Source organism: Dasypus novemcinctus, chromosome 7 (assembly GCF_030445035.2).
Source record: "Dasypus novemcinctus isolate mDasNov1 chromosome 7, mDasNov1.1.hap2, whole genome shotgun sequence".
NCBI lineage: Eukaryota > Metazoa > Chordata > Mammalia > Cingulata > Dasypodidae > Dasypus > Dasypus novemcinctus.
In genome coordinates, this window is record NC_080679.1 from 101286295 (window position 1) to 101310470 (window position 24176).

At 35.6% G+C, this 24176-nt stretch overlaps 1 protein-coding gene and 1 pseudogene across 20 annotated transcripts in view; both read right to left on the minus strand.

The window, feature by feature from the left end:
* MBD5 (methyl-CpG binding domain protein 5) overlaps window positions 1-24176 on the minus strand; it is a 438647-nt gene that overhangs the window by 147746 nt on the left and 266725 nt on the right. For 4 of the 20 annotated variants that reach the window (XM_071216447.1, XM_071216448.1, XM_071216442.1 and 1 more), the window contains one exon: window positions 12993-13051. The exons of the other annotated variants lie outside the window; for them this stretch is intronic. The gene's annotated coding sequence lies outside the window, so the exon portion shown is untranslated. The remainder of the gene's footprint in view (window positions 1-12992; window positions 13052-24176) is intronic. 20 annotated transcript variants of the gene reach the window in all.
* LOC101438738 (small ribosomal subunit protein eS6-like) lies at window positions 14339-15179 on the minus strand (annotated as a pseudogene).

Consider the following 24176-nt stretch of genomic DNA (forward strand, 5'->3'; position numbering starts at 1 on the left):
TATACCCAAGTATACCATTTAGTGGGATTAATAACATTCACAAAGTTGTGCTACTCTCACCACCATCTATTACCAGAGCTTTCTCATCACCCAAACAGAAAACACTACACCCATTATGCATCCCTCTTCCCCACCACTGGTAACCTGTACTCTGCTTTCTATCTGCGTGTTCTAGTTAGTTCATATAAGAGGAATTATACAATATCTGTCCATACATAACTTATGACTCACTAAACTTAGTTTTAGATGACATTTAGGTGGTTTGAGAATTCAGATGAAACTACCTTGTGTATTTCAAATAATGTATCAAGGAATAAGATGTAATTCCATAAATATGTTGTGAAAGGACAGGAGTAAGCCTGCAGTTTCTAAAGTGCTACTCAGAAAGGGCCAAATAATAATCCAGATCTTTATGTTACATTTTTCTCTTTTTACCCTTCAATTATGTATCTTAAAGTAGGAAAAAACAGTTGTCTGAATATGCAAAAGTAATATTTAATTGTAGCCTGTGAAATTAAATTTTGTAAAGAATGAGCATCTCCTAGAGATTAATTCAATTCAACAAACATTTATTGAGTATATCCTATGTACTCAAACTAGTACGAGGTACAATAGGACAAGAAAAATGAATAAACACAGGGTCAGCTCCTCAAGGCACTTAATGGAAGAGGAAGTTTTGTATAATAACACCCACACCATTCTACTTCAATTCTAGACCTGAACATTTTAAATGAAGCTAAATGCTTAGTTGTATAAGCTGATTTACAAACAAACACTTTGGTCAATTTTTTACATCACTTCTATTACTACCAGCATTGTATACCTTTATAAATACATACTGTATTAAATTGTATAGACCTGTTTTTATATTTGCCTGTGAGCACCTCCACTACAAGGACAAGTGGTCATAGTACAGTTCTTATCCCAGAGTACATATACAACAATGGTTCGAATCACGAGGAAGGATGTTAAATGTGCTATCACTGAAATACATGCAAAGTGGTGTGAAACAAACAAGGTACAACTTAAATGCTATTGGAGGCTTGGGGAAAGCTTCAAAAAGAAAGTGGCATTTAAAGAAAATCAGGATCTTAATACATAGAAATATGAGATAGGTGGAGGGAACAGGAAAGGTCTGTAAGAGCGTGAAGGCAAAAAAAGTACTGGGCGCATTTTAAAAATACTCATAATCCAGTATCATTGTAATTCCAGACACTGATAAATGTATATGGAGAGGAATGTGGCAGAAAAACCTAGATAATGGTAGAGATTTGAAAGGGTCTACTTTCTCAAAGTTGTATACCTGGGGAACCTATCTACACAACTGAATACAATTCAAATTGCCTATAATGTTTTAAAATAATGTAGAGCATATTTATTAAATGGTATTTCGTGAAGCAATCAATTCTTAGAGGAATGCAATGAATGAGTGCAGAATTCAGTTCAATCCAGCATATTTTCCCCAATTATTTTGACCATGGAACTCTTTTCTCATCATATTCCTATTATTATCTCAATTTGGATAGTACTATTATAGTTTCCTTACACTTGAAATTTACTCACAAGTTAAAATAGAATTACCATTTAATCCAGCAATTCTACTTCTAGGTATACGGCCAAATGACTTGAAAAAAGGGACACAAAAACTTCTACCCCAGTCTTTGTAACACCATTATTCACAATAGCCCAAGGGTGGAACCAACACAAATGTCCACCAACAGATAAATGGATAAACAAAATGTGATATAGCATTACAACAGAATATTATTCAGCCATAAAAAGGAATCAAGTTCTAATATATGCTACAATATGGGTGAACCCCAATATCATTATGTTGAGTGAAATAAGCCAGATACTAAAGGACAAATATTGTATGATTCTTTCATGAAATATCTAGAAAAAGAAATTCATATAGACAGAAAAATTAAGAGTTAACAAGAGGCTAGGGAAGGAGAATTGGGGAGTTATTGCTTAATGGGTACAGTTTCTGTTTTGGGTGAATGAAAAGTTTTGGTAATGGAAAGGGGTGATGGTAGCATAAGTACGTAAATGTAATTAAAAACCACTGAATGATAGAAGTAAAATGGTTACAATTGCAAATTTTGTTATATATGTAGCCACAATTAAAAAAAAAAACAATTAGAGCTATTTTCTCATTTGTAGAGTGAGATAAACAGGATACAAGAGTATATATGTGTCATATTTTTAAAAGTAATGAAAAAAAAATTCCCTCTGTATGTATATATACATTATAGGAGTCCCAAAAAATATGGAAGGATATATACTAGGAAAATAATTTAAAAACCCACTGTACAAAAAAACCTGTGTATAATTTTACATTTATATAAAATAAAAATAAGATCAAAGGAAATGAAGAATGTTAAAAACAATAGAATTTATACCAAAGTTGATTATGAATTATATCATGAATCACCATTCCCTTTCTGAATTCTCTGATGGTTTGCCATTGATTACAGGGGAGGGGAGATCTGTATTTCTTAGCATGAGTTATATATTACTCCATGATCTGGTTCCTACTTTTCTCACATTTCCAGTCTATATTCCACATTTCTGTACTCTAAAAAATGTGCATTTACTTGAAAGCCCAGTACCACTCCATACCCCTGTGCCTTTGCACATGCCATGTCCACTACCTGGAATATCCTTTCTTACTTTACAAATTTATATGGGGGAAGTGGATGTGGCTCAAGCAGTTAGGCACCCACCTGCCACATGGGAGGACCTGGGTTTTGTTCCTGGTGCTTCCTAGAGACAATGAGCAAGATGTGATGGCTATTGCAATGAGCTGATGCAAGAAGAAGACGCAAAGAGGAAACACAATGATATAAACAACAAGCAGGGAGCAGAGGTGGCTCAAGCAACTGAGTGTCTCCCTCCCACATAGGAGGTCCTAGGTTCAGTTCCTGGTGCCTCATAAAAAGAAGACGGGTAAACACAGAGAGTACAAAATGAATAGACAGAGACAGCAGATAGTAAGCGCTAACGAGAGGGAGAAATAAAGAAATCTTAAAAAAAAACCACAAAACTTTATATGTAAGACCTAGTCATACCAATATAAAAAACATAAACTATGATATAATAAGCATCAAATAAGTCCTATAGAAGTTTAGAATTCAAAGATAGTATTTGAATTTGGTCATGAAGGATCACTTTAATAGAGAGAGAAGGTATTTCATGTAGGGAGAAAGGAAAGGACAAAAGCAAAGACATCGAGGTGGTGTACAGTGCAAGACATCTATAGGAGGCAGAGTTTGATTCATGGTTCATAGTGGGTATGTGGTAAATAACGGTCAGTGGGTAGAAAGATGGAGTAATTAGAGGTGAATGTAGAAAGCAAGTTATAAAATGGGAAGATTGGGATGGGGTCAGATAATTGAGGGGCTTCAATATGAAGTAAAGGCACCGAAAATCTATCCTGTAAAGTTGGGCTCTTCAAACAGGAGTATGTTTATAATACCTTGTGAGGCACTGGAAGGTACAGGTTAAACTTGGTGCATCATCCTGACTCATCAATTTTATTTGAAAACTTTTAGAATTAAGTCAAGGGAAGTAGATGTGGCTCAAGCAATTGGGCTCCCATCTACTATACAGGAGTTCCAGCCTTTGATATCCAGGGCCTCCTGGTGAAGGAGAGCTGGCCCATGTGGTGAGCTGGCCCAAGCGGAGTGCTGGCCTGTGCAAGAGTGCTGGCCCATGCAGAAAGCTGGTGCAGCAAGATGATGCAACAACAAAAAAAAAGACACAGAGAAGAGATAGTAACAGACGCAGCAGAACAGGGAGCAAGAGAATCATCACCTCTCTCCTACTCCGGATTGGTTCCTGGATCGGTTCCCAGAGCTGCCTAATGAGACTACAAGCAGACACAGAAGAACACATAGTGAATGGACACAGAGAGCAGACAATGGGTGGGTAGGGGTGCGGGTGGGGGAGAAATAAATATATCTTTAAAAAAAAAAGAATTAAGTCAAGTAATTTAAGTGATACCCAATTTAAAACTCAATTTTTATATAAAACAAATAATGTATTATGGAGTGGGATGTAAAATTTTTGTGACTTTTAAAGATGAAATGAAAGACTTCAAAGAAACATTCAGTTTGTGGTGAGGTGTTTCAGTCATGCTACCAGATCCTATTGGGTGCTTGTTTACCTTCCTTGCTAGTGGGGAAATGTAGAATTCTGAAAGAGAATTGAGCAAGGAAGCAACAGGATTAAATTATATTATATTAAACTAAGTAGCAGAATATAAGCTGGGCTGAAATGGGGTGAAACTAGAAATCTGTAACCTACCTAGAGAAATCTTTTAACAATCCAGAATGGTAGCTATTAGAATAGAAGGAAGCTTGACAAGCTCCATTAAATAATTTAGTAATTCAACCAATTTTGCAATCCCTACAATGTATTAGAATTCATTCAGTGATAATTAGACCCTTTTTTATATTGAGAGGTAGTTTTGTGTTAGCTGCCATTATTATTGTTATTATTATCTATATTGATTTTCACTTTTCTTGAGATTTCCAGTTCTCAAGGAATCAAGGATATCTATGGCGTGAATGCATATTCAGTAATTTTGTAATGGCCTTGAAAAGCCCTGTATGCTAGAGATCAGCCAAAAGCTGGATGAGAGATAAAAATACGGGTCAGTTCATCAGTCTTGGGCTTCTAGTTTATTTGTATTCTGTTGCTTATTCCCCACTATTAAAAAGTCTCCTTTGAGTTTGGTAATCACTTTAAAAAATGTATACATCAGGTGATTCTGGCAACTAATAATATTTGATATAAGTTTACCTTGTTTGTTATATGAATACTTACCAAGAACAGTAAAAAAAGAGAAAAAGAGAGAAACATGTATCCAAACCTACTCAGAATGAGCAAGCTCATGATGACCAAGATGTTGTATACTATGGTATATTACAATGTACTGCCAAGTTTTATTAGGTCGAACCACATGAAATTGCCCTAACTCAATTGGTTTTGACGTACAGAAATCAAAATTACATATGGTTCAATCTAGTATTTCCTTAAATGCACTTTGGGCAAGAAATGAATACTTTCATTTTTCTTAATTCTACACTTGTCTTTTTTGTCAGCTGAAATAACCAAGAAATGATGTGGGTAAGTAAGATCAACAATAGAAAACAAAGTCACTCATGTAAAACAACACTCTAGAACTTCAAAAACCCATCTTGTCCTTCTCCTTTAACCTTTAATTTCTTCCCTAGCTTACTCTGTGCTGTTGTGGTGAGCTGGTTTGCCTGATGGGTGGCCATACAGACTTCTCCTTACCAGCTCTGAATATACTAGCCACCAAATGATGTACCTTTGTTTGGGATATTGCTTTTTAAACCATGCTTTTAAGGATTTTCTGGCAGAGTAACCTTATTCGTCAGAAGCTTACAGGCCTTTGACTACATCAATGAATGAAACACCAAATTGTTTGTTTGATTTACCATCGAATGCCTTCTGTGATGATTTGGGGGATTTGTTAAAATTCAGAAGGTTACATTTTATTAAAATCAATTGTAGCTCCAATTATTTGGCTGGTGATCTGCAATCTGGTCATGTGCACTAATTATTTCACTTTCTGAAACCAACTAAAATAAAACTTACATCTTCAAACTTAATTTATGAATAGCTCTTGAAATAATATATGAAGGTGTACTATGTGGCATATGTTTTAGTGTAGTATAGTCTTTTTTACTTTTCGTTTTACTGTTTTAACAGAATAAGATGAAATAATACCTACTAAAAAAAAATTCAGTATGTTTTTAATATCTGGATTGTCAAAAAGAATCCAATCTAAGTTATACATCTTTATGAAAGTAAAAAGATAAAATCACCAGTATTTCCCCACCTCCAATTTATTAATCATGCTATCACCAGAGGAATTTTAAAAGTTTTTTTTTTTAATACAAATAAGAGTAAAACATCTGCCAGTTAAAAACTCTCAATAGCTTTATACTGTGCTTGTACTTAAAAGTAAAACTGTCTTCCTATGAACTTGTAGGCCTAGTATGATCGGGTCCCTTTCTTCCTCTAGCAATTTCTTATCCATTGACACCCTTTAACCATTTCTCTCTGTCTTCTAATCAGTGTCCCTTCAGTCCCTGGTACTCTCCATGTTCCTTCTAGCCACATGGTTGCCTGCTTTGCCTTCTGCCTAGAATGCTATTTCCATCCCTCTTTACCCAGTTAACCCATACTATACTGGCAACTAACCATAAGACATTATGATTTATTGCTATATTGACTTGTGAATAAAGCTACAAAGTAAGTGTTCCTGTATTGTCATTACCAGCAATAGAAATCAACTCATTGTAATTTCAGCAGAAAATAAATTTATCAAAAGATATTAAGCATCTCATGGAATTCTCCAGCAGGGCTGTAGAACCAGTTTTGGAGGCTACCCAGCCAAGGGCAGAGCCTGCAGTATGCATGGTTACTGCCTGGGAGTTGCAGGCTGAAAGCTGCCATCAGAATAATTTTTTTGTTAATTTGGAAACTGGAAATAATTGCCATTGGACTACTACATTTTCGAGAAATGTAGTCTGTCGTCTCTGTTTTTGTCATGTCACTAGCTTTTGCTTCAAAGTCTGTGTTGCAGATATCTTCGTGGCACAGCCTTGGTTATAGGTTAACACCCAATGTGTAAGGGAGGCTGGGAAAGTGGCAATTAGTATTTTGAGCATCTAAGATAGGAAATGCTTTTGACTTAGAAGGTATGGGATGCCCTAAACACAGAAAGAGGGATCTGATACTAACTAAGAAGAGCAACAAATATCCATTAGATTAGGAATGAAATCAGAATGAAGGAAAACTTCACAAAGAAGATAATATTTAGTTGGGTCTTACAACACTAAGGAGATTTTTTCAGGCAAAGTGAAGTTAAGGGGTGGGAAGATACTGCAGGAACAGAGAAGAGAAGAACAGTGGTTCTTAAGCAGTTTTAAGATCAATTGAAGAACTTTGAAAACTTAGATTGGTTTGGAGTGTGGCCCTGGCATCTCACATTATTATTAGGTCATTCTGCTGCATTCACCTTGTAAAGACCCTCAAAAAGTAAAAGCATAGACATGAGAAGTAAATGGTTATGTTCAGAAAAAGAATTAACTTGGCCTAGTTTAAATGGAACACTGGGAGAAAATCAGAGATGAGGGAAGACAGGTAAACTGTGGCCAAATAGGAAAGGTTATGAATGAATTCCTGAACAATTTGAAGTTTATTCTACAGACCACCACACAATCATGAAAATGGGAATGATATGAATAGAAACCTATTTCCTCCTCTATGAGAGTGAAATACAATGTAACACTGCAGTGAACAATAGGAAATGACTGATATCTTGGTTTGCCATGGAGCTGCCAATACAAAGTACTAGAAATGTGTTGGTTTTTTAATAAAGGGAATTATTTGGGGTAAAAGTTTACAGTTCTGAGGTCATGGTCAGTCCAAATTGAGGCACCATCAGAGATGCTTTCTCATAAAAATCAGCTACTAGTGATCCTGGTATCCTGCCACGTGATGATCAGGCATATGGAAGGGCTTGTCTCCTCAGCCTTGAGTTACTTCATGGGCCCAGCCTCTTGGGGGCTTTGGGAGTAAGCTTCTGCTGCTAGTGATCTGAGTCCTCTCTCACATAGCAGGGTAAAAAATGGAGGCTTCCCCATTCCCCACCCTACCCCATCCTGCCCTGTCTGTTCAAATCAGATCCAGCAAAAGGGCAGAGACCCAAGCTGGCTCATGCCACACTGATGTAGTCCAATCAAAAGGTCCTTTAGGGAAGCAGATTTGGCTCAACTGATAAGAGCATCCGCCTACTATATGGGAAGTCCAGGGTTCAAACCCAGGGCCTCCTGACCTGTGTGGTGAGCTGGCCCACGTGCAGTGCTGATGCATGCAAGGAGTGCCATGCCACGTGGGGGTGTTCCCCATGTAGGGGAGCCCCACGCATAAGGAGTGTGCCCCATAAGGAGAGCTGCCCCATGTGAAAAAAGGGCAGTCTGCCCAGAAGTGGCAACGCACACATGGAGAGCTGATGCAACAAGATGATACAATAAAAAAGAGACAGAGATTCCTGGATTCCTGGTGCTGCTGACAAGAATAAAAGTGGACAAAGAAGAACACACAGTGAATGGACACAGAGAGCAGACAATGGGGGGAACGGGGGAGGGAAGAGAAATAAATAAGAAATAAATCTTAAAAAAATAAAAGGTCCTTTAGAGAAGAAGAGAAATTAATGGACTGTCCTCTGCCCTATTGTATCTACACACCTTCTTAACCTAAAGCAGAGTAGACATCATCCCAAACACCTTAAGATTGAAGAATAAACAAAATGAGGGAGGGGGAGTATAACCACTAACCAAAGCAGATTTACTGTTATTGTAGCTGTTAACTGAGTAACTTGTAATAGTGATACAAATAATAAAATTTTAAATTAAAAAAAAATTAATGGCCCAAATCTACTCAGGAATGGCGGTATAAGAAGCCTCCCAGGGAAACCGTAACTGGTAAAAATTATAAAAACAAAACCATTTAAAGTTTCTGGAAATCATCATAAGTGTATACAGAAAATGAATCATTATGCAAGATAATTTACTCTCAATATGTAACAGTGACAGTCTGTGGCACCTGAGCCATGACCTACTTCATCCCTTGACCCCATCTACCAGCTCAGTGTGACAGAAGCTTCATTCAGGATGGCTACAGGCAAGAATAAAGGATTTCTTCTCTCCCCAAATCCTAGGGAGGGGCTCTGGTATCTTCCTGAGATGGGCAGCCTGCCAGCATCTCTCATGCCCCAACCTCTGTGTTACAAAGACTTAATTTCAGGCAAGTGTAGCTGAGAGGCCAGGGTTCCCTTCATGAACCCAGCCCCACTTTTAGGGTAGAGGCTCTACTCCAGGTGAGGTAGGCTGACAATACTGGGGTACCAACCAGTTTGAAGGCCCAGGTTTTATGCTGGGAGTGGTAAGCCAATCAGAGGCTACCATCCTAACCTTGCTCTGGATCAAAGAACAGGAATGTCACTCTGAGAGAAGCAGGCTACTATTTCTACCTTAGTGCCAAAGAGTTGCTCAGAGATTTTGTCCAGGAGAGAGGTAGCCATAAGAACTGAGAGCTTAGGGGTGCCAGATGTAGCTCGAGTAGTTGAGTGCCTGCTTCCCACATATGAGTTCCAAGGTTTGATCCAGTTACCTCCTAAAAACAAATAAACAAACCAAAAAACCCACAAAAAAACAAAGAAAAACAATTCTCATTATGGAGTGCATGTAGCTCAATGATTGAATGCTTGCTTCCCATGTATGAGGTCCTGGGTTCAATCCTTAGTACCTCCTGAAAAAAACCAACCAACCAAACAAAAAAACTACAGAGAGCTTAAAAGTTCTCCCCATAAGAACTGAATTTATTTACATCAGTGTAAGGAAGTTCAAGCCTAAGGGTGCCCCTGAAAAAATGAAGATTTTGATGTAAAGCAATTACAAGGAGACTGGTCGCTCCATGACAGAAACAAGGTAAATAATGGGCCACTTTAGTGAGCAAGGGAAAAAATTACTAAATATCAGTTATTAAAGAAAACGAAAACAAAAAATTACTCAGAAGATGGGGGTATTCACTGAGAGAACCAAGGAGACAGATAACTAAGAAAAGCCTTCCTGGGAAGCAGACATGGCTCAACTGATAGAGCATCTGTCTACCATATGGAGGGTCCAGGGTTTAATCCCCAGCACCTCCTGACTCATGTGGTGAGCTGGCCCATGCGCAGTGCTGCCACATGAAAGGAGTGCCATGCCACGCAGAGGTACCCCCACGTAAGGGAGCCCCACACACAAGAAGTCCACCCCTAAGGAGAGCTGCCCCACATGAAAAAAATGCAGCCCACCCAGGAGTGGTGCCGCACATATGGAGAGCTGATGCAGCAAGATGATGCAACAAAAAAAGAGATGCAGTTTCCCAGTGCCACTGGATAATGCCAGCGGGCACAGAAGAACACACAGCAAATAGACACAGAGAGCAGACAAAGGGGGAAGGGGAGAGAAAGAAAATAAATCTAAAAAAAAAAAAAGAAAAAAAAGAAAAGCCTTCCTGGTGTCATAACAAACTTCAAAGAATGTTCCTCAAAACTACTCCTGCAAAAGGATCAGACTATGGAGCAGTTTGTGCTGCAAGGCATAGCTGAAAATAATACAGCAGTATACCAGCAATTAGTGGAGTTCTACAAATGGATGTGATATCAAGGAAGATAGATAGCACAACAAAGAGATTAGAGAAAAAGACAGTGAAAGAGAGCCGTGCTATAACCACTATCATCCCAAGTGGACTGTATGCATGGCCAAAGCTGTGACCTCTGAGGAGTAACATCAGACGTTTCACACAGTGAGGGAAACAGATTTCACTGAAAAAAGTTCAGCCAAGTTACTGAACAAATGAACAAGCAAGCAACAGCAAGTGCCCCTCTGTGCAGTAGGGGAAAAGGCAGAAGGGTCAGTCTACAGAATTGCTAAGATGTATTATCTAAAATGTCCATTTTTCAAGAAAAAATTGAGACATGAAAATAAATAGAAAAGTGTGACCTATACTCAGGAGAACAAAAAGCTGTGAACAGAAACTGCCTGTAATTGGACTTAACAAAGGCTTCAAAGGAGTCATTATAATTATGTTCAAAGAAGTAAAGGAAACCATGCTTAAAGAACTAAAGAAAGGTATGATGAATATCTCAACAGATAAAAAATATCAATAAAGAAATTATAAAAAAGAAACAAATGAAAATCTTGGAGTTGAAAAGTACAATAATCAAAATGAAAAACAGATTAACTGGAGGGGTTCAAGAGTAAATTTGAACTAACAGTAGAATTAGTGAAATTGACCCTCAAAGAAATATAGAACACTGGTAAGCATAATGAGAGCACCAGAGGGAGAGGAGAAAGGACTAGAAATAATATTCATACAAATAATAGCTGGGGACTTCCCCAAAATGGTGGAAACACTACTTAACATCCTAGAAGCTCAACAAACACCAAGAAGTATAAACGCAAAGAAATCTACACCTACATACATTATACTAAAAGTGCTCAGGCCAAAGACAAAGAGAAAATCTTGGAAGCAGTAAGAGAAAATCAATTCAACATGAACAAGGGAACATCAATGGAAGTTACAACTGATTTCCCACTAGAAACAATGAATGCCAGAAGGCAATGGGATGACATATTCAATGAGTTGAAAGAAAGAAAAAAAGAAAAAGAAAAATTGTCAAGTAAGAATCTTATATCCAACAAAATTATCTTTCAAAAATGAAGGTGAGCTTAATACATTTGCAGATATTAAAAACAGAATTTATAGCTAGCAGTCCTATATTACAAGAAATACTAAAAGTTCTTCAGTCTGCAAGCAAGTGACCCCAGAGAGAGATTGGACTATGGACTTACGTACACACGCGTAAATTATAAAAGATAGTATAAATGCAGATTTGTAAAATAATATGTATATAATTATAATGTTGGGCCTATAACATATATAGTATACTATATTTGACAATAACAGAACAAAGAAGGTGAGTCAGAACAAAGCTGTTTCTGAGTAAGGAAATGATACCAGATGTAACTCAAATCCACAAGAACAAATGAAGGGAACTAGAAATGGTAAATAAGAAGGTTGACACATAAAACTCTATAAATACATACTTGTCTCTTGTTTTCTCAGCTTCTTTAAAAGACATAAAATTATACAAAATAGTAATTATAAGATATAGGTTTTGTTAACACCTACAAATGCAAATGCATAACAATAGTAGCACAAAAAGGAGTAAGCAGAAATATAGGGGAAATACTGTTATATCTTGCTGGAATTAACAGTATAAATTTGAAGTAGAATCTGATATGATAAGATATATATGGAATCCCTAGAGGAATCACTTAAAAAAATAACAAAAAATGCAATGAAAAATCACTTAAGGAATTAAAATGTTACATTAGAAAGTAATGTACTTAATGCAAGAGAAAGCAGTAAATAACAGAGGAAAATGAAAAATATGAGTTAAAAAATGGTAAATTGGCAGATGTAAATCTAAATGTATCAATAACATTAAATATAATGGATTTGATTGGATTAAACAATCCAATCAAAAGACAGAGATTGCCAGAGACAAAGAGTTTGAAAATCAAAGAATGGAAAAATATAGATCATGCAAACTGAAACCACAAGAAAACAGAATTAAATTGACTTTAAAAACAAAAAATGTTACTACAGATAAAAAGGGACATTTTATAACAATAAATGGGTCAATACATGAGGCTCATAAAGCAATTATAAACATATATGAACCTAAAAAGAGACCCAAGATACATAAAGCAAAAACTGAAAGAACTGAAGGGAAAAATACACCACTTAATAATAGTTGGATACTTCAAATCCCACTTTTGATAATGGATATAAAAACTAGGCAGAAAATCAACAGGAAACAGAAGACTGGAACAGAGCTATAAACCAACTAGATTAGGTGTTCTTTACCATGGAAAATCACCTTGAATTGAAATTCAAAAAATCATTATTCTTGTGGGGATGTGTTGGGTGTGGTTGTGGTATATTTATTAAATAACACACAGTAGAGTGTGGACTTAGTAAGGCATCTGCGGAGCAAAAGGTTAAGAATTCCTGAACTAGATCTGAGACTCTATAGACCATTCCACTAAACCACAGCAGAATAGACATTCTTCTCAAGTGCACATGGAATGTTCTCCAGGAAAGACCATATGCTAGGGCATAAAACAAAGCCTTAATATATTTGAAATGACTGAAATCATGCAAAGTATATTCTCCAGTCATAATGAAAAAAAATTAGAAATGATTAATATGAAAACTGGGAAATTCACAAATATGTAGATATTAAACAACACTCATTAACAATAAATGGCTCAAAAAAGGAATAAAAAGGGAAATATAAAATATTTTGAGGTGAATAAAATTAAGATATAGCATACCAAAGTTTTGTGGGATTCAGCCACAGCTGTTCTTACAAGGAAATACGTACTGTCCACACCTATATTTAAAAAGAAAAAAGACCGCCAATTAATCAACTAGCCACCTACCTTAAGAAGCTGGAAAAGGAGTAAACTGAAAGTAAAGCAAGCAGAACGAGGGAAATAATAAATATTAGTGTGGAAATAAATGAAATATGAGAAAAGAAAAATAAACAGAAAATCCATGAAACCTAAAGATGGTTCTTCAAGTTCAAAAATTAAATCAAAACAGATCATAGACTTAAATGTAAAAGAGAAAAGTATAAAACTCCTAAAAGAAAATAAAACCACCACCTTGGGTTTGGCAAAGTCTACATAGGTATTACAACAAAATTGCAAGCCTTAAAGACAATATAAATTGGACTTCAACAAAACTAAAAACTTTTATATTTCAAAGAGAATCATCAAGGAAGTAAAAAGACAACCCAAAGAATGGCAAGAGGAAATGAGCAGTGCTGTATGCCTGATAACTCACAGCTGAACTTGGGAAGAAAGTGAAGCTAAGATTGAGAAAGGATGAAAGAAAGAGATAAGCCTTATGCCTGGTTGCTCATAGCTCAGCTATGGAACCTGAGCTCCGGGAGACAGTGAGCCCAGAGGGGAAAGCAGACATCACCTGCCATTTTTGCTTAATCACATAGAAGCTGACTTTGGTGAGAATGCATTTCTAATGGTGCCTTGATTTTGACATTCCACAGCCTTGGGACAGTAGGGTTTAACCCTAAATAAAATTCCCATTATAAAAAACCAATCCATTTATGGTTCTTTGCATTGGCAGCCTTTGGGAAACTAAGACACCTCTATTGGGGAAATATGACTCAGAAATTCCATAACCAGCAATGTACTTCAAGAGCAAGGAAATCATAAGTTCATGCAAAAACTTGTACACAAATGTTTACTGCAGCATTATTCATAACAGCTAAAAAGCAGAAACAACCCAAATGTCAATCAAATGATGAATGGATAAACAAAATGTGTTATATCCATACAAAGAACATATTTGGCTAAAAAAAGGAATGAAGTACTGATACATGCTACAACTTGGAAGAACCTTGACAATACTATGCTAAATGAAAGAAACCAGTCACAAAAGACCATTTATTTTATGAGTCTCCCTATAAGACAAGCCCATAACAGGCAAAGACAAAAAGTACACTAGTGGTTGCTTACAGTGGGTGGTGGTGGAGAATGCATACAGATTTCTTTTTCTTTTTTTGTTTCTTTTCATTTATTGAGTTTTTCATCAATGAAATGGCTTAAAGTAGATTTAATGCTTTATCTTAATTATTTGTTATTCTTAGAAAATTTTAATTTTGACTGGACTAAGACTTGGAGGTAGAAGCTCTGAGAGGACAGCCTCTGTCTCTTGGCAATTTGTTTCTGACATTATTCTTTGGCCTCCTACATTCTCTTGGCTAAAAGTTTAGCATATTCTGCATCTCTTCCTTATTTTTCTTAGTATACTGTTTCTTCAGGGCAATACACCCATGTTTATATTGCAGGACGCATGGAATAACAAGATGCTGAAGCTTAGGTGCTTTGGTCCTGGGTTTCTTATCTTCTTTGTTCAGGGGCTTTCTCACAACATACTGGCAACAGGCAGACATCATCTTCTTCAGAGAGAATGAAAGTTTGCAGATTCTGCTAGCTCTTTTGGGTTCAGGCAATGAGGCACAGTAGTATCGATCAGTCCAGGGATATCCTCTTTTTTTTTTTTTTCCACAATAACCAAGTTGAGAACACTCAGATTGGCATCCACAATGCAACCTCAAACAGATTAATGGTTTCTTTCTTCAGTTCTCCTTGGTCTATAACAGGAAAGCCCCTTACTCAGTAAGAGGTGGACATGGCTATGAGTCAAGACATGCTGCTTCATGGAGAAACCTTGTTTGTTATTTACACTGTTTCTTTGGACAATATAACCCTCCCACTCTTTACTCAGAGCATCAGCAGCAATCTCTGTGGTCATACACTTCTCATAAAAGGTATGCAGTTTGTATTCATCATCCACTTCAAAGAGCTTCTGGCAGCCAGTGGCTGGGAAGGAGATGTTAAGTTTCATGCTGAAGCAGCTGATCGCCTCTGAAGGGAGGTGATGAGAACAGATTGTGGTAAAAGTTGCACAACCCTGAATATACTAAAAATCATTGAATTGTATATTTGAAATGGGTGAATTGTATGGTATATGAATTATGGTCCAATTATAGTAGTATGTACAGAGTATGACAGTAAGGCCAACTTAGGACTCTGACATGAATTGGGTTTCATAAAGTGAAGTTTTGTTTCAGAGGTTTGAGCTACCCACTTCACTGACATTAAACAACACAAGAGAGATAAAGGAGCAGTCCATCTCAGATTATAGAAAAGCTTCACTTTGGGGTCCACTTGTCTATTCCTTAAAACATAGGGCAGGATACAGCACACATGTTTAGATCAAAGCTGAGAAGGGCCATTGTGTCAGGTCTCAGAAGAAGGAAATGAAAAGCAAATAATGGGTAGTAAAGATAAGAAACTGGGGTTGCCACACTGAAAATGGATAGGCATTTAGTTCAGTCAGTGACAAATCAAGAGAAGGCCTATTAGGGGGTGAAAAGTAGACTGATGATTTGTATTGAGGCTTCTTTCATCTTGAAGGAGCAACAATGGCAATATGACTATAACTGTGATAAAATGGACAGTACTTTAAACTAGTTCTAGTTCTTTACCTTTATTTTAAAAGTACTTAAAATCTGTTTGTGGTGGTTTGGAGCTGTATGTACCCTGAAAAACATGTTCTTAAACTTAATCCATTACTGTGGTTGTGAATTCATTGTAAGTAGGACCTTTTGATGCAGTTATTTCAATTAAGGTATGGCCTATCTCAACCAGGATGGATGCTAACCTATGATGAGAGTTTTTCATAAGTAGAATGAAATGCAGACAGAAAATCACAGAGGAAGGAACCAGCAGCTGGACATCAACAGATCTGGAATAGAAGGTAGAGACCAGGAGATGCTACTAGGTGCCTTGCCATGTGACAAGCTAAGGACCGAGGATTGCAGCCAGCCAGCCCCAGAACACCACAGTCTTCAGGGAGAAAGCAACCTTGACGATTTGGACTTGTATCTTAGCTTCAAAACCTTGAGCCGATAAATTCTCTTTGTTTAACCCAACCTATTTCATGGTATTTGCTTGAGCAGCCTAAGAAACTAAAACACTGTTAAAAGACAGGGCTTTAATTTTTAAGATATCAGTCCTTTCCAAGAGAGGTATGATTCAAGTGTTCATTTCTCATTTTTTTCTTGAATTAAAAATAAGCTTTTCCCCTCAATTCTAAAAACAGTATGATTTTTATAGGATTATCAGAAAATGCAAATAAGTATAAGAAAAAAAATAGTCATGCCATTGAAGGACAAATCACTGTTAAACTGTGGATATTTCTGCATATCTTCTTCTAGACTTTTTTCCTTAGGACTTTTTTAAAAACAGAAATTCCTTGTTAAACATTATATGTAATAATGGCATATTATTCCACTGTAATTTGCTTATTCTCATTTGCTATTGTTTATCAATAAGGTTGTTTCCAAATTTAGCTATTATAAATAATGTTCCAAAGTTCTTTGGGATAAAGTTTTATCTATATTTAAGATTACTTCTCTAGAAGAGAATAACTGGGTCAAGGGATATTAATATCTTTAGGCTTCTGGGATACATACATATCTCAACTGCTTTCCAAGGAGTTGTACCAATTTATAGCCCTCAGTAGTGTATGAAAATACCTGATTCTGCCCACCCTCAGAAACATATCATCTCACCCTCTTGAGCATTATTATTTAGAAAGTCTTTTAAAGCATGTATCTAAAATTCAACTCACAATCTTATTGGAATAAGACCTTATTATAAGTCTAGTACAGGGAAAATGTTTAATATTTGCTAAAAAGACAGCATAATTCTGTGAGAGAAATATACCATTCATTAAAAGGAGTTGACCTTATTTTTCTTTTCTTGGGAAGGATGGGTTTCTATCAGATTTTGGCCATATCTACTATTCACAGGGCACTATAGTAGATGTCTGGGAATTTAGTTTGATCATCAGGGTATTAGCAAAAAAATTACAATATGAGGTGTAAATAGAACAGTTTCAGAAAATAGAAGTGTTCAATTTTGCCAATATTCAATTACTTGTCGAAGAAAACAAATGTTTCTAGAAGTTCAGAGATTAGAGATATCACTTCAAGTTAGGATAATATTTACTCCTTAATTATAGAATTTACTAGGTATATAGGAAATTGAGAAAAGTCTTTGCTTAACATTCCTTAAAAATCTTTGCACAATAAATGTGAAGACTTAAAAAATCTTGATGTTTAATTAGTATGTATAACATTTGATCATTAGAAAGTTCTAATATTCCCCATTTCTAGATTACTCTTTTTTCTTTTTATTACTTCAATTTCACATCTCACATCTAAAAATTAGCTTATGATAGATTGTATTAAATTCCTCTCTGCAATTAGTGGTTAATTATGCCTGTGGGCCATCTAGACCTGTCATCAGGGCTTTCTTTTCAAACCTGGTATGGATTTGGGTTAAGGACATCTACTGTAATGAATGGTGAGTCAACTGGTACTAGACATTTTCATCTACGATCTATCACACAGAGAAAATATTTTTTGGATAGTAAATTCTTACTCATACTAAGTAAATGTCACCGTCAACACTGGCAGCACACTTTAGTCAATGCTATGAATGAACTTTTCTTATTACTTTAATAACTTCCCTTTTTTCCAGGATCTGAAGTATGCATACATATACATACACATTTACATACATACATACCCATTTTTATGGTACTCTATAAAAATGTCATAGTTGATGAGTATAATGAGCTTTTACAGTAAGCTAGAAAAGGTTCAGAACCTGCCACCCAGAAGGTCAAATTTCCCATACCCAGACGACTAAAGAGAAGAAAGGGAATTTCCATTATCTGAATATATTCATTACCCAAGCAAAAGTTCTGACGGCATCAAATACTGACTAAAGTAGACACCATACACTCAAATATTCTTCCCTACTTAACACTAAAGAGCATATCCTCACCCATGATGACAAACATTTTGTTGGTCAGTATTTTCTTAATACTTTGGATGTTATAAAATATCTGTTCTTTTAGGATTCTATTTATGGCTATGCAAACCACCTACAAAGTCAATATTGGGAAAGATGCAGGATTTCATGATGTTAATGAAAGAGATAATTGAACACTACCCAAATCACACATAAAACCATTTAGACCAGCTAAAAACGGAAGAAGAGAAAATTAGCAAGGATTATAATTCAATGGGCGCTTAAAAGGAGAATAATGTGAATATCAAAGGATTGCAGGGAAGGAGAGGTGGCTCAAGTGATTGGGCTTCCACCTACCATATGGGAAGACCCTAGGGCCTCCTGATAAAAAAAAAGTGTGCCCAGGTGGCGAGCTGAGTGCCCACGCAAGTGAGTCTTGCACCAAGATGATGACGTAACAAAAGGGGAGAGTCAAGGCAATGCACAATAGAAACCAGCAACAGAGGTGGCACAGGTGACAGGGAACCTCTCTCCATATCAGAGGTCCCCAGGATTGAATCCCGGTGAATCTAGAGGAGAGAAAATGATAAAAGAAGACAAAAAGAGAAACAGATACAGAAGATTATACAGCGAATGGACACAGACAGCAAAAATCAGCAGGGCAAGGGAGAGGGGAGGGGGACTGGGGAGGGATAAAATTGATTAAAAAAAAAAAAGGCTGCAGACACCCTTGGGAAAATGTTTTAAAATCCCCTGAATATTTTGGTAAAAAAAAAAAAAACCTCTCTAAAATCATTCTGGGAAGTTAAACATTTGTTATCATCAACTTTGTTAGAGACTACAAAAAAGAAAATCAAATGTCATTTATTTTCTGTTGATTTTCATTATGAAGAGTTAAAATTTACATATCTTGTCATAACTTACAAAACTGTGCTGGAAAAAGTTTAAACTATAATGTAAACTTAATCCACACTTAGTGGCAAAGCTCCAATATACGTTCATCAATTTTAACAAATGTACCACACTAATGAAGGATGCTAGGGTAGAAAAGTGTGGGAGGGGTGGGAGGTGGGTCATATAGGAAACCCCTATATTTTTTTATGTATCATTAAAGTAATCTAAATATCTTTAAAAAATAAAAATTACAAAAAAATGAGTTAAAATTATAAACTGAAATTAAACTGTCTTTGGTTTAATTTTTTTCAGCATAAAGTCCCACTAACCCCCTATATAAATGGGTCTGAAAAGTCTGGAAGATTAAAATCAATGAGAGGTTATATGGTAAGTCAGCTCATCAGATCAGAAATCAAAATCCAGAAGAAATATGGTCATAACTCTAACTCTGCTGTAACACTTCTTAGCAACTGAAGTTTTCGATTATATATATTTTTAAAAAGAAGGGGTGGGTGGGCAGGGTTTGTGGGAGGTCAACATTAAGTAGTCCAACGACCAAGCAAAATGGCAGATTTCATATTTGTGGGAACGAACACTTTTAATCATAATAACTAATTTTTTAAAGGAAATCTATCTTGTGAATTCCTACATGGAAACCTGAAAATACAAGTAATAATAAAAATAAGTGCTTGCTGATGTTAAAACTTATTAAAAGTTTAATTAAATTATATAGTATTCCAAAAATATGCAGAAAAAATTGGCCAAGTATAAAAACGTACTGAAGTAGAGAATCAACAGGTATGTATTGTTAACATGCACAATTGTGGACAGGTATTCCGATTATTCAACAGAAGCCAGAAGTTTGGATTTTAATGTAAAATTTCCCAATTTTGAAAGACAGTGTGAGACAAGTGATACAAACTTACAGGTTGATTCTGGCCAGCAGGCCAGTAGTTCGCAAACCGGGTAAAAGGAAATGCTATCTTAGTTATACACAATTTGAAAGGATTAGAGTTGGTAAGAATTTGGTTGGTAAATTAACTTGAAAACTGTTATTTCAACAATTTGGGTGAAAATCTCTAATCTACATCAATTTTAGATTTGAACATTCTAAGTGAAGCTAAGAGCTTAGTCGTATATGTTGATTCACATTTACAATAAAGAAGAAAATGTTTGTTATGTTAGTCCATATTTCTCATGCCAGTCCTATTAAGATGTTTATTTAGTATGTTTACAGATGGAAATACCAGATTTTAATATCTTCTTAATTATGCTTTCTTTTCTGAATGGTTTGAAATTGGGTAGGAAAGAGAAGAGATAAGAGAAACAAGTTATATACGCATCTGCACTAATGAAAAATATTTACTGAAGCATAATTATTAACTATCCCAAAAGTATACAACTGCAGTCTAGATTCTACCTTTTCTGCCTTCCTTCAGTTATCCCACAGTTATTCAGAATGAAAGAGTGCTGTAACCTAATCTATTTGTTCTAGGAGCAGATGAGAAAAGTAGCCGATTTAAAATGTGATTAAAATATAAGGCTTCTGGTTTTATATTTATTTTTAAGCTCCAGATTTTAGGCTTAGACCATTCTAATCAAGGGAAGATGGATCAGATAACTGCTGTAGCCCTAGTCCACTGTTTAATGTCTTTGTACAGGGAATGCTGTTTAACAAATACATGTTAAATGAAAAATTAACTCTATCGTTTGGCAAGGCTGTAAGAAACATCCACTCAGATATGAAGGGAGTATAGTACAGGAGCATCTAGGCAAAATCTATTAAAATTAAAAATGTACTTAAGTTTTTAAAAAAAATCCTGATTATGGTAGTGGCTACAGGAATCTTATCTACGCATGTGTTAAAATTTATAGAACTGTACATCAAAAGTAAGAAAAAGTCCATTTTATTAAATGATATCTTAAAAGATAATTAAAAGAGAGAACAAGAGAAGCAAGTAAATTCGACACATAGACATTAGAATTAAGGCCATTTTTAGGTTCAAAATCCTGGTATCTTAAAGGTGCGTAGTGCTGACAATTTCTAGTTATTAGTTTACCTAATCTTATAACTTAATTCAGGTAAGAACTAATTTCCAATTTTTTTTCAGAGCTGGATGTTGAGGCTCCGTGTAAGGTAAGTGACTTGCCCAAAGCCACATGGAATGATGGAGACTAGATGAAACCCAGGTATGTCTGCATGACTCCCCTACACCCAAGATCACCATTGTTTTGAGGTTATTGAAACAACCGAGAATTTTTTAAAAATTCATTTACTCTTTGACCCAGTAATTCTACTTTTGGAAATCTGTCCAACAGATATTCTGCAAATGTACAAAATGTAGACATTCAAGGTTATTCACTGCAACAATGTTTGTATCAGCAAAAGATTGAAAAAGATTGAAAATGACTCTAGTGTTCCTCCACAGGGAGCTGGTAAAATAAACCATGGGCACATCTTTCCAATGGAATAACACGCAGTTCTAAAAAGGAATAAAGAAGCTCTCTATGTACCAATAGTAAAGAAAATCTTCAAGATAAATTAAATAAAAAAAGCACAGTGAAAAACAGTGTATATATTTCCATTTGAAAGGGGGGAAATAAAAATAGATCTGTATATCTATCTATCTATATTGGTACATTGTCTTTGCATAAACAAATACAGAAGGATACACAAGAAATTAGTAATAAGTTACCTGAAGCGAGTGGTGGTGCAGGCAGATGGGGGGTGGGGTTGGAAGATACTCATTGTACACCTTTTCATATTGTTTTGATTTGTGAACCATATGCAGAAAATCAGATTATAGTTAAGAAATAAAGAGGTTAAGAGCCAACTAAATAGGGCTATAAGCATATGTGCTAACCTTCTACTTGGTTACCAGAAGTAGCAATTTTACTTTAAATATTATCCTGTTCTAGCAAGAACAAAGCATGTTTCATTCGGATAAGCTTCTGCTACATCTGAGTTTGAAGAGGTCCAGGATTGGGGACCTGGATAGGAAACACATTCTTGTGACTTAAAAATGGAGCCATTGGCTAAGGATAAGCAGCTTAGTTCTTGCATTTGCTCAGTGTAGTCCACTAAAACGATTTAACAGTTTTATCTGCATAGAGAAGGAAATGTCTACTCAACTAATTTAAGAATTAAAATTAGGTTTCCCTTCTGTTTCAAATGGCTAAGGACTAAATATTATGTGTAATGGTTGAAAGAAGAAATGATTCTAAGACTTTGGTTTCAGTAGTAAAACTGTCAAATACAAATACCAGATAATGTATATCTATCTTACTGCCATCCCTTTAGAATCATTCTTCACAGAACACTCACTGACAGATTTTCCTTACTACAAAAAGTGCAGGGTAGATAGAAGGTGCAGTAGAAGGCAAAGGGTTACCTGCTTCCCACATAAGCTCTATAAAGCTTCTGTAATGAAGACAGGCAATCACATCCTTCACTTCTAGAGAGATTTAGTGTTTACAAATTGCACTCACATATCTTATTTCATTTAATCTTTACAAACATCCTGTCATGTGACTATCAAGTTCTATACACATGAAAACCGAGGTTAAGAGAGATAAGGTGATTGGATAACATCCCACCTCCATAAACAGGCAGAGTCCAAATTTGAATCCAGATCTTCTCATTCTGAGCCCACAAGATTTTTCCATCACCCTAGGGCTATATATAATTGCCAATGCTTAATGCTAATAAAAACATAACTAATATAGAAATAACTAATGATAGCCACACCTGATAAGGAGGTTAATTCTTAAGTCAGCCTGTATGGAAAAAATAACCAGTAGACAAAATTACCTTTGAAGATTATTTAAATTACCCATAAAGCACAGCATATATAGGGTGCTTGTGTATTTATGGGGTGAGGGGTATATAACAGCCTTAGCAATTTATTTATTGTCAAAGTACAAATTAATACATCCCATATAGTAAGGCACATATTCAAAATATAACTTTATTATATATATATGTATATATCTCACAAAAGAGTACCTTTTTAATGCATTAAATGGCATATCATGCAACTCCACTGTACTAAAAATAGCTAACACTCATTGAGGGCTTACCCTGAATCAAGTATTATGGGGGCAGAGGAGGAAAAGGAGGACAGCTTCTGCGGAAAACAATATGGTGGCTCTTTAAAAAGTTAAATATACAATTACATTTGATCTGGCAATCCCTCCTCTAGGTATATACCCATAAAGAGTGAAAACAGGGTCTCAAACAGGTACTTGTATATCACTGTATATAGAAGCATTATTTACAAAAGCCAAGAGCTAGAAATAACCCTAGTAAGCATCAACAAATGCATGGATAAACAAAATATGGTACAGATGCACAAAGGAATATTTGGCCCTAAGAAAAAATGAAGTTATTAGATATGCTGCAACATGGAAGAAACTCAAAAACACTTACTGAAATAAGTAAAACTCATTGGACAAAAATTGTATGATATCACTTATAAGAGATGAATAGAAATAGCGAATCCTCAGAGCTAGAGGCAGATTAGAGGTTACTGGGAAGGAGGAGCAGGGGAGGGTGTTTGCAAAAAAAAAACCCCAAAAATAAAAAAACAATGTTGAAGAAAGGGAGGCACAATTGTTAGAGGCAAGAGTACGTCAACTGGGTATATCAAAACTAGAGAAAACAGAAACTTTCCCTTTCTGAACTTTCTTCTGAGTTTAGATTTTTGAACACAATCCTTACCAAATATTCTAATACTGAATACATATAGAATTGCTCTTTAAAGATGAGAAAACAAAGAAAAGTCACCCTATATATATATAATAAAAGTGGTTCATTCTGAGGAGTCATATCAAATGTTTTCTCAAGAAACAGATTTATGTCAAGAAGGAGAAAATGTTTTTCTAAAAATCTTTTCATGATAACTAAATGCAATGCATAATCCATGACTGGAACTTAGATCTGAGAAATAATTGTTATAAAAGGATGTTAGCTGAATAATTGGCAACAATTGAATATGGACTGCATTTTAGATAATAATATTTTAGTAATGTTAAATTTTCTAAATTTGGTAACTCTCTTTAGGTCATGTAAAAGAATTCCTATGTTATGTGATTCCAGAGTATTTTTGATTTCTTGGATTATGCCATTCATCACCATCATATCTGTTATCTTTTTATTTATGTTTACTATTTCTTCAGTATGTTTTCCCAGTGTCTTCTTAATATCCT